This window comes from Harpegnathos saltator, unplaced genomic scaffold, assembly GCF_003227715.2.
Source record: "Harpegnathos saltator strain DR-91 unplaced genomic scaffold, Hsal_v8.6 scaffold205, whole genome shotgun sequence".
NCBI lineage: Eukaryota > Metazoa > Arthropoda > Insecta > Hymenoptera > Formicidae > Harpegnathos > Harpegnathos saltator.
The window spans coordinates 521,875-536,833 of record NW_020229990.1 but is presented as its reverse complement, the minus strand read 5'-3'; the positions used below and the strand labels follow the sequence as shown (position 1 = coordinate 536,833).

General features: G+C 40.9%; 1 protein-coding gene and 1 non-coding gene across 2 annotated transcripts in view; both read left to right on the top strand.

The window, feature by feature from the left end:
• Mical (Molecule interacting with CasL) overlaps positions 1-14,959 on the top strand; it is a gene marked incomplete at its 5' end in the record, with an annotated part of 449,478 nt that overhangs the window by 88,172 nt on the left and 346,347 nt on the right. The window lies entirely within an intron of this gene.
• On the top strand, positions 10,994-11,066 carry TRNAA-GGC (transfer RNA alanine (anticodon GGC)). The gene has a single exon. It is a non-coding gene; the product is annotated as a tRNA-Ala (tRNA).

The window sequence follows — 14,959 nt, the reverse complement described above, 5'->3', positions numbered from 1 at the left end:
AATTAATCAATCAATTAATTAATTAATTAATTAATTAATTTTGTACGATTCTGAAACATACAGTAGTTGCCTTGTGTCATGGCCTTTTTTTTAAATTGCATCGCTCAACGTAGTAATTTTGATAAATCTCTGCTGTAATGGTTTTACCCGATTTCAAGAGCTCATAATACAGCATGCCTTTCCGATCCTATATGCAGAATCCATATACAGAGAAGAACTTTTTTTCCGAAATGTTTGCTGTTGACATTGGTTATCAATAGAGTCTACTCATGATTTTACTCATGAGTCTACTCATGGCTTTTGCATTTAAGATTTTCATACATAATTCATTTTTCATAACTAGTTACGATTTTGTGCAAAAAACATTCTTTTGTTGTCTCGCGATTTTTGTTGTCAATGGTTAGTTCATGTGGAATCTTTCCCTTCTTTCTATATCTTTTCCATATAATGTAAATCGCAAATAGTTTTCTGATTTACTCCTAACTTTTCCCCAAGTTCTTGTTGTATTTGTGCCGTATTTTCATTTAGTAGATTTTGCAACTCCTCGTCTTCAAATTTTTTTGGCTGACCGACGCGTGGTTGGTCGTGAAGATCAAAATCACCATTTCGAAGACATTCAAACTACATTCGGCATATGCGATCGGTCACACCGAAGGACTTTTACCATAAGTAACATAAATCATTTTGGCTGATTCAGAATTCGTTTTTGTTTAAACGAAATGCGAAATGCATCGCATATAAAATATGCTCTTTGTTGGTAGTCATCGTGAATACTACTGATTATTTGAGGTTATTATATATATATATACATATTAAACACCAAACCATATCACTTCGAAAAGTTAAGTGTCGATACTTTAAAACCGCAGAACTGAATATTTAAATTTCAAATTTTGCTCTGAGCTATGTAAATTTCATCGGAAAGAATTAACTACTAGACCTTATATCAATATATCGGAAATATGTGAGATCATACTTTTGGTAAATATGACGTTTAGGAGACCCATCTCCAATGGTCTTAAAGTTGACGTATACAGGATGTCCCATTTTAAGTATCCACCCCAAATATCTCTCTTATTTTTGATTTTAGAGAAAAATGGTTCAGACACGTTTTGTATGGTTTCGAGGGGTACCATAAGATGGTACCATTGATTTGACCTTGAAAAGTCATTAGAAGGTCGCGTGAAGGTTAAATCAATTTTTTTAGACAGTACCACCTATTTTTTATTACACATTCTGGTAGCTGACCTCGAGAGCTTCCCAAAACACTCTAATAAAATGTTTTTTGGTGAAGTACTTTTCGAGTTATAAAGCTCCAAATTTACAAAATTTTGATAAAAATATAAAATATTTCGTAAAACATTCACTTTCCGATAGTCTTATCTTACATGATCCAACCAGTCAAGGCAAGATCCGAGCATAATCCAGCCAGTCAAGGCAAGATCCGAGCATGATCCAACCAGTCAAGGCAAGATCCGAGCATGATCTAGCCAGTCAAGGCAAGACCCGAGCATGATTTGGCCAGTCAAGGCAAGATCCGAGCATGATCCAGCCAGTCAAGGCAAGATCCGAGCATGATCCAGCCAGTCAAGGCAAGATCCGAGTATGATCCAGCCAGTCAAGGCAAGATCCGAGCATGATCCAGCCAGTCAAGGCAAGATCCGAGCATGATCCAGCCAGTCAAGGCAAGATCCGAGCATGATCCAGCCAGTCAGGGCAAGATCCGAGCATGATCCAGCCAGTCAAGGCAAGATCCGAGCATGATACAATCAGTCAAGGCAAGGTCTTCTTTGTGTACAATTACTTAAAGTGTTCAAAAACTTGGCCATTTATTTATATGCATAGCTCTAGTCTATGGTGAAAGTCGTCCCTAACTTTTTCAAGAACACCTACATTAATATTTCTGCAAGCCTGTCTGATCCGGTTTTTAATATTTTCGACGGTTGTAGGCTTTTGCGAATAAACTATATTTCTAATTTAGCCCCAAAAATAAAAATCTAGGGTTGTCAAGTCGAGTGATCTTGGGGGCCATTCTTGAACTCGGCTGCCCATACCAATCCACCTATTCGGGAATCTATTGTTTAAATAGTGTGTAACAGTTCGAGATCTATGAACCGGTGCTCCATCTTGTTGGAACCACATTCTTCTGAGTAAATCATTGTCGACATGTCTCAAGAGGTTGGGCAGGTCATCTTGAATAAATCTTAGATAGATTGCCGCATTGAGATTTTCTTCAAAAAAATATGGACCAACAATAACATCTCCCAGGATGCCTGTCCAAACGTTAATGGACCACTGCCGTTGGAACTCTTGGCTTCTTTGCCAATGTGGATTAGCATCTGAATAATAATGGCAGTTATGTCTATTAACGCCTGCTCTATTACAAAGCGTGGCTTCATCAGAAAAAAACGTATCAGCAATGAACCGGGGATTTTGTTGGATTTGATCTCGAGCCCAGTTACAAAAACGTACACGGCGTTGGTAGTCCCTCTCTTCCAATTGCTGAGTTAGATGAATGTGATATGGGTGAAACTTGTTGAGCTTGAGCACACGATTGGCTGTTGATTTAGATATACCGTATTGCCTCTCAATTTGTCTCGTAGAGATTTGAGGATTCAAAGCAACGGCACCTATAACAGTCAATGATGTGACTTCATCAGGGCCCGATTTTCGCCGGTTTCTTCTAAGAAAACCCTGTTCAGCTCTGTCGCAGAGTCTTTTTATTACTTTCCTATCAGGATGGCCTCTGTCTGGAAATTTTTCAGCGTAAAGCCTTTCTGCTGCGGAGTAATTATTCCTGGTCTCACCCAAAATACGAATCATGTCCACAATTTCATTTGGTGGATAAGCAGCCATAATTATAAAGAAAAAAAGCGCTAAAAAACCAAAAATTCCTGTCTTATAAAAAAAAGTCAATGGATAATAATATGCGTCTATCTGAGACTTCGCCAAAATACCGACAGTTGCCCAAGTAAGAAATTTGAAACAAGCCTCTTGATATTTGTTTCATTAAAAGAATTGACAATTGCACTTTCACAATTGTTACAGTTCATTGATTATCAGGCAATACAGGATTTCGTCTTGATTGGCTGGATCATGCTCGGATCTTGCCTTGACTGGTTGGATCATGCTCGGATCTTACCTTGATTGGTTGGATCATGTAAGATGAGACTATCGGAAAGTGAATGTTTTACGAAATATTTTGTATTTTTATCAAAATTTTGTAAATTTGGAGCTTTATAACTCGAAAAGTACTTCACCAAAAAACATTTTATTATAGTGTTTTGGGAAGCTCTCGAGGTCTGCTACAAGAATATGTAATAAAAAATGGTGGGTGCTGTCTAAAAAAATTGAGGTAACTTTCATGTGACCTTCAAATGACTCTTCAAGGTCAAATCAATGGAACCATCTTATGGCTCCCTCGAAACCATATAAAACATGTCTGAAGTATTTTTCTCTAAAATCAAAAATAAGAGAAATATTTGGGGTGGACACTTAAAATGGGACACCCTGTATAGTTAAATCAACGTCGCATTTAAATTAAATCGCAACGATTCGTTAACGAAATCAATTTTGCGACTCACGGGGGATACATGCGGTTCATGAAGCAACCGACGTCGATATGCGTAATAAATTTCGACAATAGAACGCAATCAATGCTTGAGCAAGAGGCGCGCAGGCATGGATACATGCTTACGAACATTATATGCGGCATCATATGCGGTCCCTCGAATTGCGGTAAGACAAACGTTCTCATCAGCTTGCTGGAAAGTCTGCACGGTCTATGTTTCGAGAACTTGTACGTGAACTTGTACTCGAAATCGTTGCAACAACCTAAATATCGCTACTTGGAAAATTTGCTGACATCTATAGATGAAATTGGATACTTTACATTCTCCAATAACAGAGATGTGATTCCAACGACCGAAGCGCTCAAAAATTCCATTTTTCTCTTTGATGATGTTGCATGTGACAAGCAAAATACGATAAGAGAATACTTTGCAATGGGTCGTCATTCGAATGTTGACTGTTTCTATCTCTGTTAGACGTACGCAAAAATACCCAAGTATCTTATACGGGACAATGCAAATCTTCTGATTCTCTTTAAACAGGATGGTACCAACTTGAAACATGTGTACAATGTGATCATGTGAACACTGACATGCCATATAAGGACTTTAGTGCATTATGTTGCAAATGTTGAAAGGATAGATATAGTTTCACAGTGATTGATGAGGACAGCTCAATGACCAACGGACGGTACAGGAAAGGATTTAACGACTTTGCTGTGCTGTGAGATGCACAATCGTCATTGTAACCTCAACGTATTAACATCTTCAATGTCCATGAGACAAACATATCAATGATGAATAGTAGCGTGAAGATCATGGATCGTGAAAAGGTAGCGGAAGAGATTGCGAGAACGAGCGAATCGATCCATAAGAAGTATTGCGCTTTGAAAACCGGTAGAATGGTGGAAAATGCTGCATTGGAGAGACACTTTAAACCTATTATTGAACCTCTCAAGCAAATCGCGGGAAGCAGCGCTAATGTGGAAAGTAACGTTGATGTTAAAACTGAGCCACTATCAATGAAGACAAGCGAAGAAACAAAGAGTGTAATATTAAAGCCCGAAAAAAAATAAAGGCAAAACTTTCACCAGTCACATTGACTCCACCGAAACGGAAACTATTAAACGATCTTCTAATAGTTCCTATATCGACGGGAGCTCTACAACATGAGGAACTACATGGAATGTCACATGAACTTTCACCGATCGACAATCTACCCATTGATGATGATGATGAGAATGTTTTCGAAATCCCCGATGAACCGGTAGTGACATCTGTTAGACGTCAGTTGCAAACGTACAAAGGACAACAAACTTTACATGATCATTTTGGCCCGTTGAGTCAGAAATATATGGGAGCTGTGCTAAATAGTGGAAAAGATAACACTATAAATTATGTTTACGGCGTACGTCTTAGTAACGAAGGGGCGATGCTCGGTGATAAACGTATCGATGTGGACAGAGACGATAATATATATAGACGAAACGGGATACATTGGAACACCCGGTCTTTATGAGCTAATATTCAAAAGAATCCCCGACGATTCTATGTACACCGAAGCTGATATGCAAAAATACAAAAGTATACTATTGGCGACGAATATTCACAGACGCGGGTACCTCCCGCAAAATTCTATACTCGGTAACAAGGGACACAAATATAAACATATAATCGCGCCCCTAGTATCACATGCGTCGAGCAATAAAGTGGGAGGAAAAGGTTTATACGCATCGCAAGCTATGATGACCTTAAATGACAGCAATATCGATTACGTGCATTGGGATGACCCCAACGAGCTGGTAGATTGTCTGCGATTGCTTGACGTTTCGCGCCAAGCTGGCAACAAGCACGAGCACGAGCACGAAATTTTATCGATTATCAAAGAACTCCGCGAAGCTAGTCTCATTATAAATTAAGCAGCGTGGCATTGACACAAGTCAGTCAGTCTGTACAAGTTGTTCCGAAATTTAGAAAGTTAGTCGGTACAACTTGTTCCGAAATGTCGATGAATAAGTTTGGAGTGTCGCGAGAGAGCAATGGTGCGAAGACTCATCGAGCGCATCAATGGAATGAACACGTTGAAAATTATATATATGAAAATGCCTTTTGTTTAAACGCTGCCAAAGTTTTTGATGCAAAGTCGCGCAAGATAAAACATGTAGCGCAACCTGAAGCTGACAGTGACGTTGGAACCAAACGATACGTGGAAGAATGTGTTGCAGGTGTGAGAAATCATTTGAACAGCGTTGCAACCAAACGATACGTACATGAAAATGCCCTTTGTCTAACCGCCGATGATAAAGGTTTTGACGCAACACTGTATGCGGTACATCATGTACCGTAGCCGAAAGCCTTCAATGAGGTTACGCACAAAAATTATGTGGATGAGAGTGTAAAGTCTATAAAACTTCTACTGCATGAGAGTAACGTTGAGAAGAAGCAGTATATAGATGAGAATATAAATTCTGTAAAACTTCTACTGCATGAGAGTAACGTTGAGACGAAGCAGTATGTAGATGAGAATGTTAAAAAATTGAAGGATTAGCTGGAAGACTACCGGAACAAAAATATACAGAGCATAAATAACATTCATAAGAACATAGAACGAATTTTAGACTGGACAGGTTCAGAGATAAAAAAATTGCGGAAAATATAAAAGTAGAATATTACAGTTAAATTGACATATAGTATCGACATAAGCAGGAGAAGGATCATCACAAGCTGCAACGGTGAAGCAATCGTCAAAATTTAACAAAAAGAAGAAAAGTTCAGGGAAGTAACTCATCGATACTATTTTAGCTGTTTCTGCCGGTGTAAAGCGATAAAGCCTCATGCATGATGAGGAAACGACTCGGCGAGTAACGAGGAAAAATGATGAGAAGAAACATTTCGAAAAACAACAACTGTGAAAGAATTACACGCTCCAGCGAGACGAAATTTTCCTCGTAGACGCGTCATAGTGCGTGGATACGATGATCTTTGGCAGGCCGATGTGGTGGAAATGCGTCCTTACTCGCAATTCAATGGAGGCCACCACTACATATTCACCATTATCGATGTACTGAATAAGCACGCATGGGTCATGCCGTTAAAGAGCAAAAGCGGAATGAAGGTAACTAAGGCATTCGCAAAGATAATTTGAGCGGATGGAAAATGTCCGAAGAACTTGCAAACTGATTAGGGAAAGGAGTTTTACAATACAGAGTTGCAGAGTCTTGTGAGGAAACACGGTGTCAATTATTATTCGACTTATTCAGTAATGAAGGCATCTGTTGTGAAACGATTCAACCGCACGTTAAAGAACGACATGTGGAAAATATTTACATTCAACGGAACTTACAAATGGATCGATTCGTTACCGCGCCTCGTCGCTGAATATAACACGCGAAAACATCGAATTATCGCCATGCGTCTTATCGATGTGATCCTGCGATTGCTAATAAGCTCTTAAACACAGTCTACAGTAACGTAAAGATTGCAGCGCCTGCAAAAATTCAAAGTGGGTGATCTGATACGTGTCAGCAAATTAAAAACTATCTGTGTAAAAGGCTGTGCACCGAATTGGACAACCGAAGTGTTTAAAATCGTCAAAGTGCAGACAATTAATCCTGCAACTTACCTACTCGCAGACTCAGGAAACCTATCGCCGGGAGTTTCTACAAACACGAACTACATAGTGTCATCAATCCAGATGTATACTTAGTAGAAAAGGTGTTGCGCAGGCAAGATGATAAGATATACACAGTCTGTCCCAGATCCAATGAAACTGGTCTAAAAAAAATACAAAGCGTTTATTATTTTGATTTTTTATTCTTGTTTATTCAAAATAGTCTCCTTCTGAGTCAATACAGCGCTGGAAACGTTCAACAAATTTTTCGAAACATTTTTTATACTCATCGGCTGGAATGGCCTTTAGTATGGCAGTCGAAGTCTTTTGGATGATCGGGACAGTATCGAAACGATTTCCTTTCATCGTCAATTTCAGTTTGCGAAATAGCCAGAAGTTGCACGGAGCCAAATCAGATGAATATAGTGGATGATCGATAACAATGATGCCTTTTTTGGTCAAGAATTCACGTACCATGATGGCTTTGTGCGATGGTGCATTATCGTGCAACCTTCCGTTTGCCCAAATCTTCGGTCAAAATTCGATAGACTGTGCTTTTCGGTATCTAGTTTCCTTTTTGATGAGTCTCGCAGACACACAGCGGTCGCTTCGAAGAATTTCTTTGACTTTCTCGATGTTGTCTTCATTGCGAGTGGTTTTTGGCGGCGGTGCTCGGTCATCGTCTGCAAGGTCCTCACGACCGTCACGGAATCGGCCAAACCAACGAAAAACCTGTGCACGGGCATGTATTCATTCCCGTACACATTTTTTAGCGTTTCATACGTTTCTGCACCACTTTTACCCAATTTAAAACAGAATTTAATATTCGCTCCATGTTGGTTTTCGACCGACGTACACAAAGTGACTTTACATAAAATGTCAAACCACAGTGAAATATCAACCGAATTCGCTCAAATTTTGAGGTTAAGTTTGAGATTGAGTTAAGGTTTGAGATGAAGGGTAGAATCTTCACCTACCATCATTCACTCATAGATATCGCTGTGCTAAGAACTTTGATGGAACCAGTCTCATCGTATCTGGGACAGACTGTGTATGTAAAATAGTTGGGATTCGACAATTTGTATAATTTATGAATACAAAAGGATAATGTATTGTAAAAAAAGAATTAATACAGTTTAATTAGAACATTTGATGACACACTTAATAACGTCAAGTAGCTAATAAAACAAATAAACTTTATAACGGTATACTATGATGTCCCCATGGTAATGTATTTATCGAGTTAGACGCAATATATCGCTTGTCATCGTATGGACTGAGAGCAGTTTTCGTTTCGAATACTGTGTATATCTCAACTTGGATCGCAACTTGGATCTTACCAAGTATGTAAATATGAAACCGGAATTTTTGTATAGGAAATACACGTTTATTGTATGAAAATGATAAAAAATATTTTATTCGAAGTATTGCCCATCGCTAGCTATACACTTTCCCACCTGTCTGACAATTTGCGGATGCCACGCCAAAAAAACTGTTACTCTTTTGAGGCAAACCAGTCGTCGAGCAATTTTCGTACATTTTCGTAAGAAGTGAAGCGCTGCTCAGCAAGTGCGTGTCCCATCGATGCAAATAAGTATTATAATAATCGGACGGAGCCAAGTCTGGTGAGTAAGCCGCATGCGAAAGTATTTCCCAACTAAACGCCTCAATCGTTTCCTTCATCAGTTTTGCTGTGTGTGATGGTGCATTATCATAAAGCAAAATCACTTTAGTGTTGCCTTTTTTGATATTCTGATCGTTTTTCACGCAAAGCATGATTCAAATCGATCATTTGTTCTCGGTATGAACGGTTTCGCCAGGTTTTAGCAGCTCATAATAGATCACATCCTTCTGATCCCACCAAACACAGAGCATTGTCTTCCGTCCATAGCGATTTGTCCTTGCAGTCGATGGCGATGGTTCGCCTGGTTACCTATGATCTTTTACGCTTAGGATTCTCAAAATATATCCACTTTTCATCGTCAGTCACAATTCGATGGAGAAATGACTTTCTTTTGTACCGCAAGTGGTTTTTCGGTTTTCCTGCTGTCTTTCATTCAGTTCATGTGGAACCCATTTTCTAGATCTTTCCCATGGCTTTCAAACGTATGGAGACGGCTTTTCGTGTCACATTTAATTGATCCGCGAGTTGTTGTTGCGTTTGAGCGTTATCCTCATCCAACAGTGCTTGCAATTCGCTGTCTTCAAACTTTTTCGGTGGTCTTCCACGTTCTTCGTTTCTCACGTAAGAATCGCCACGTTTGAATTTTTTAAACCACTCAAAGCACTTGATTTACCAAGAGCATGCTCACCGTAAGCTTCGACAAGCATTCGATGCGATTTTGCAGCAGTTTTCTTCAAATGGTAATAGAAAATTAATGCTGTCCGCAAATCGTTGCTTTCAGGCACAAAATTCATGTTCAACACTATTATAAACTATGCTGTTGTATGAAACTTGTATTGTTACGAGTTGAAAATCTTTGTCCGATGTCAACAAATGGAAATGGCGCCAATGACGCGGTTTGACGGTAACTACAGCTAGGGCTATCTATGAGCAAATTCCGGTTTCATATTTACAGACCTGGTATGTACGATTGACGCCGACTCGTTTCAATTTCTTCTCTCAAACAATACGTGTAATCGTCAAAATTGATTGTTCGCGCTATAATATTCCTTTTAACATCCTTCGCCCTTTTAATATCTTTTTTACCTTCTACTTTCAGCGCATACATTTTTGCTCTGAGCCCGACGAATTCTGTCATTATAGTTCCGTTATTTTCATCTTTGATAAGCCCTGGAAATTTTTCGTTCTTAAGCGGCATACCGTATATGTTATTTTGAGAATAATCGCTCGTATCAAACCTAGCAATGTCACGTTTCATTAGTTCATACACATCGTCGAACATTATATGGTAAATGAAACTATCTGTGTTCGTATACTGTACTTTACATTTCTCGTGATACAGAGGTGACATGTACTCATGGTGAAATTCATACAAGCAGGTCTTAGCCGTTGAATTGTATAAATTCGAAGTGAAGTTCAACAAGCCGATCTATGTGGGTGTGTGTATTCTCGACATATCTATGTCGAGTTTACGCAATTCAACGGCAATTAAATTTTCTGAAATGATGCTCCTGTTATGAAAATTTGACATTGCGACCATTGCCTCTGCACCGTATCGTCCATTCCGTTTTGTCAAAAGTTTTACATCGACGTGATTGCGAACATTTTCCATTGTTTTGCCGAATACCGCGTTGTTCATCATTTTGTATAAATTTTTCTCAAAATCGTTTGTTGCATGCGTTCGAAACTTATTTAATTATATTTAATTATAACGTATTTAATTATATGATATATAGTTGCGTAGCCATAGAGATTGTGCTATTTTGTAGCCATAGAGATTGTGATATTTTTCTCTCCTCGGAACGAAAAATGAGATGCAGGTCCCGAACGCACGGCGTCCCGTCGCCACCTAGTACGCCCTCCTTCTTTCATGGTGGATCCCCCTTCGGCGCGTTGCAAAACGTGTCCAAGCGCCCGGGGGCAGCCAAAATATGGCGTCGACCCCGGGGCTTATTTCTATTATTTGCACCGGATAAGGAGGGGCAACGGTGGAGGCCGGCATACATGGACAGCAGGTCTTAAAAGGATAGCAACCTTTGACTTTGAGAGACTGCCAGCTTGTACCACCAGGTACAAGTAACAATGCCTCTCTCTGTAGTCGCCGTGCGCTCGGGATAGCACTAGAGATGTCGCTTCCGAACGACATCTCTCAACGTTGTCTGGGGAGGGGAGAGTGTCGTGAGCGTGGAGCGTCAGATAGCTCAGTGGTCTAGAGCAGTCGCCCGGCAAGCGAAAGACCCGGGTTCGATTCCCGGTCTAGCGACTACCGCGCTCTCGATATTTTTCTCTCCTCGGAACGAAAAATGAGATGCAGGTCCCGAACGCACGGCGTCCCGTCGCTACCTAGTACGCCCTCCTTCTTTCATGGTGTATGCGATGAATCTTTCCGATACGAAGACCATGGCGTGTGCACTGCTGCAGGTTGCGATAATGAATGACATAACGCTGCTTATTATATAAAGTCGCAAGGAGATTTTCTTGGTTTTTGCTCGGGAGCTTCGTTCGCGTCGGACAGAACGATAGATCTACGTGTGCTTCATGCAGGTGTTGGGGATACTCCAAACCTCGAGAATATAACCTGTGAGCGAATCTAGTGGGATTGATGATACATCAAAATTCAACATATCATCAACCCTTAAATTTAGCGTATGATAACATTGCCCAACCATACAAATTATTTATATCAAAGTACATGAGATATGAGGATGGCTTCGATGGGTCATAAGATTGCATGTATTGGTTATTGGCTTTTGCATACTACCGGAACACTGACTTAGACCACTACGCATACCGCGTTCGATAAACATCACCATATCAATATTTGTGAGCAATTAAAAATTAATTTTTGTATGTTTTAACATCGCGTCCCACGTGAAACCTGGCAGTGTGTAATAATGCGCTGATCTAGACCGTAACTTTTGATATAACTATCACGGAAATTGTCGAAAATATCAGCCAATCAACAAAACATCAATCTTCAAGTACAAATCGCTATATTCGCCTAAGGTTTGAATAGAAAACTGCTCCTATACATTCACGGCGTGCGTGTAATCGCTCTCAGATACTATATCATCTGTCAACGAACTGTAGAATAACTCGCGCGGTGGTAAACATTGATCCTGCAGCTTGTTATTGCAATCCACATACTCGTACGGAAAGACACCTTTTCGCGTTAATAAATCAAAATCTTTGTCGGATGAGTTTTTAAATTGGGATTGAAGAATTTTTAATTTGTCTCTAGTGAGAAACGATGCTAATTTATCGAGATTGGTAGTGAGAAATTTGCACAAATCAATGAATCGCAATTTAATATGATTTCGCCAGTCTGAAGTTTTACTTGTATCTTTAATATGTTTGGTAAATGAAATATATTTTTCTTTCGTTATTAGTAGTACATCGACGGGGCCCTCGAACGCGGTGGCTACTTCCTTGATAATAAAATGAGCGTCATAACCTGATAAGTTATGAAAAACTATCGCAATATGATAAGAATCTGTATAATTTAAATTACAATTGGAATGTGTAAGCTTAGTTCTGAACATTTTTATATTTTAAGTTACCCGCGCTTATATAGAGGAGGCGTGATCGCCTCAGTTATTTGCCAACACAGCCGTAGCGTGGCGCAACAGCTGCGCCTAGGAAAAAAAAGAAAAAGAAAGGAAGTGGGTGGTAATGTCGGCCATGAAGAGAAAGACAATAAAATACATTAAGTACTGATATCGGTTATGAATGATATCAAAATAATCCTTACAAATGTGCAAGACCCCTGTATTGTCTGGTTAAATGGCAATGATCACATATGCGTATATCCCCCACCGCGAATGATTTTTCGCATATATGACAGTTCATTGTGTTATAAAATGCTGCACGCTATTCTTGTGATAAAATTTCTATAGGGGTATTATTATACAAAATAACTTTTATACGATGCGCTAATTGTTTAAGTTCCTCGACGAACTACGAAATGCAATTTGGATCGCGATGACACTGATACGCGGACAATGATTCATCATAGGAACATTGTACGTAATAAGCTATATTATGTACTTTATGATGCTGATACACATACGATTTTTTTCTTCGTTTGGCGTCTTCTCTAGAATGCATTCCAGGTCAGCGTATACCACAAATGAAATCCGTTTCCTTCTGCTGTAGTTGGTAAAATTGAGCCACTTGTTGTCCTCTGTTGGCAGGATGACTGCACAGTCATTCAACTTGTTGCAATATGTGATATGATTCTCCAGTTTTTCGTTGGAATAAAAATAATGCAAGCAACTGAAACGGAAAAGAAATGGATATTACGAGTTTTTCTTTTATATCATATTTGTTATATTGTATTCATGGAGAATATTTCCTTACCGATCGCATATATATTTCTTGCATTTTTTCTTACTTAGTTGTATGTCCTGCAACCGCACCTATCGCGTAGGCGGCGGGCAATTAGTCACGGCGATCTCTCAGTCGCCCTCCGTCGCTGCTCTCTCAAATTCCCTAAAGAAAACACAGCAGTGACCAAAGTTGGGCGCCAGGCACGTAAATCGTACCCATCAACACCAACGATACTATTAGAGACGGGGAGAGGACCTGATCGCCCACGAGACCGACAGCTCCTTATAATTTTAGTCGGAGTGAGGAATGGGTTCTGCTGCAGGCGGCAGAGGGATAGGAGGCGTAGAATGATGAAAAGAGGCCACCTAATTTCGGATGTAAAAAAAAAACAAGAAATGTATTTTCCTCCGTTCGACAACGGGAATACAAAAGAAAATCGCCTCGATAACAATCGGTGGCACGCGTACCACTTATCGACTTCACATAGTGACTCCCGGCGGAGAGACGACAACGACAGCGGCTCGCTCTCTCGTCCCTAACTCCGCGATCTCGACACCCGCGATTGAGAGAGAGACCTTCGCTCCTCGTGTCCTGCGGAACGGCCGCCAGACAGCTTCGGCTATCGATATTAAACACACAAATTTTCGCTCACAATCCGACAGCCGCTGGACGGTCACGCCGCGCACACAGTTCACACCAACGGGGTGATACAACAGGGTGCTCTTACAAATTCGAACGCCTTTGGCAGCCTCCGCAGTCGGTGTCACGCTCCTCCGCTCGGTCGCTCCGTCAGCCTCTTCTCCTCTTCGTCCCCTCCGCTCTCGCTAGCTCGCTCTCTCTCTCCGAACACTGTGCCCTGTCCGGTACAATGCACCCGGTAGCGCTACTTCGGCGTTGACTAACTCGCTAAGTACGGTTCCCCGTACTCAATCTCGCGGTACCCTCACGACGCACCCAAAACGAAAAACACTAGCCGGTGACCTGAGTCTCGATATCTATACGTCGCTCGATATCCGCGTCTTCGCAAGGAGTATTTCTCTCATTTTTCAGCCTCGTAGACGTTGGCCCCAGCCGAGATCTCCGCTCCGTTTTTCTCTCTTCCTTCTCTCTCCCTCTTTATGGTCGAATCACGCGCTGCCGGGATGAGTTCTCATATTCTTCCTTATTTTCTCTCTCCTCGACCGCGTGATCCCGGCTTCTTGTTGGTATGTGCTGCCTCATTATTTGTTTTCTCGCTGTCGAAAATACACGAATATAAATCGGCAGCGGTATTACGGTAACGGCAAAAATCCCAACGGAAACTTGTAACGGAACAAAGACGTCACCTGAGGGGGGCTCCCTGTCTTCCCGGCGGCTCCTCCGCTCCTTCCTCTGGCGGTCCGATCCTCTTCCTCCGCTGCTCCTGCTGGTCGGAGGCTACCTGCGGCGAAAGGGCATACACGCTTCGGGACGCGGGAGCACCACACCAAAGAAACTAAAAGAAAGCAATCTCGCCCTCACGGTACGAGATCGCTAGCCCAAAAGGGGACGTCTCCCCGGAAATCTTATTATGATAACGCTGCTCGCCTCGCAGTTGCGGGAGAGTGCGACACTCCCCGGACCCTCTCGGAGGCCCTCCGCCTCTTGTGACGGGCGACCCAAAATCGCCACGTCACAGTCCACAAGACGTGACAAATTCTTGATCCACATGAAATGTCCCACGTTGTACTTTAGTGGATTTTGCACATATAACAAATTTACATGCTTTTCCTTCTTACTGGCGAGATGTATCGGAACGATCGTACATGCTTCTTTCTGCTTTTTTTATCTTGAATGGTATTAATCTTG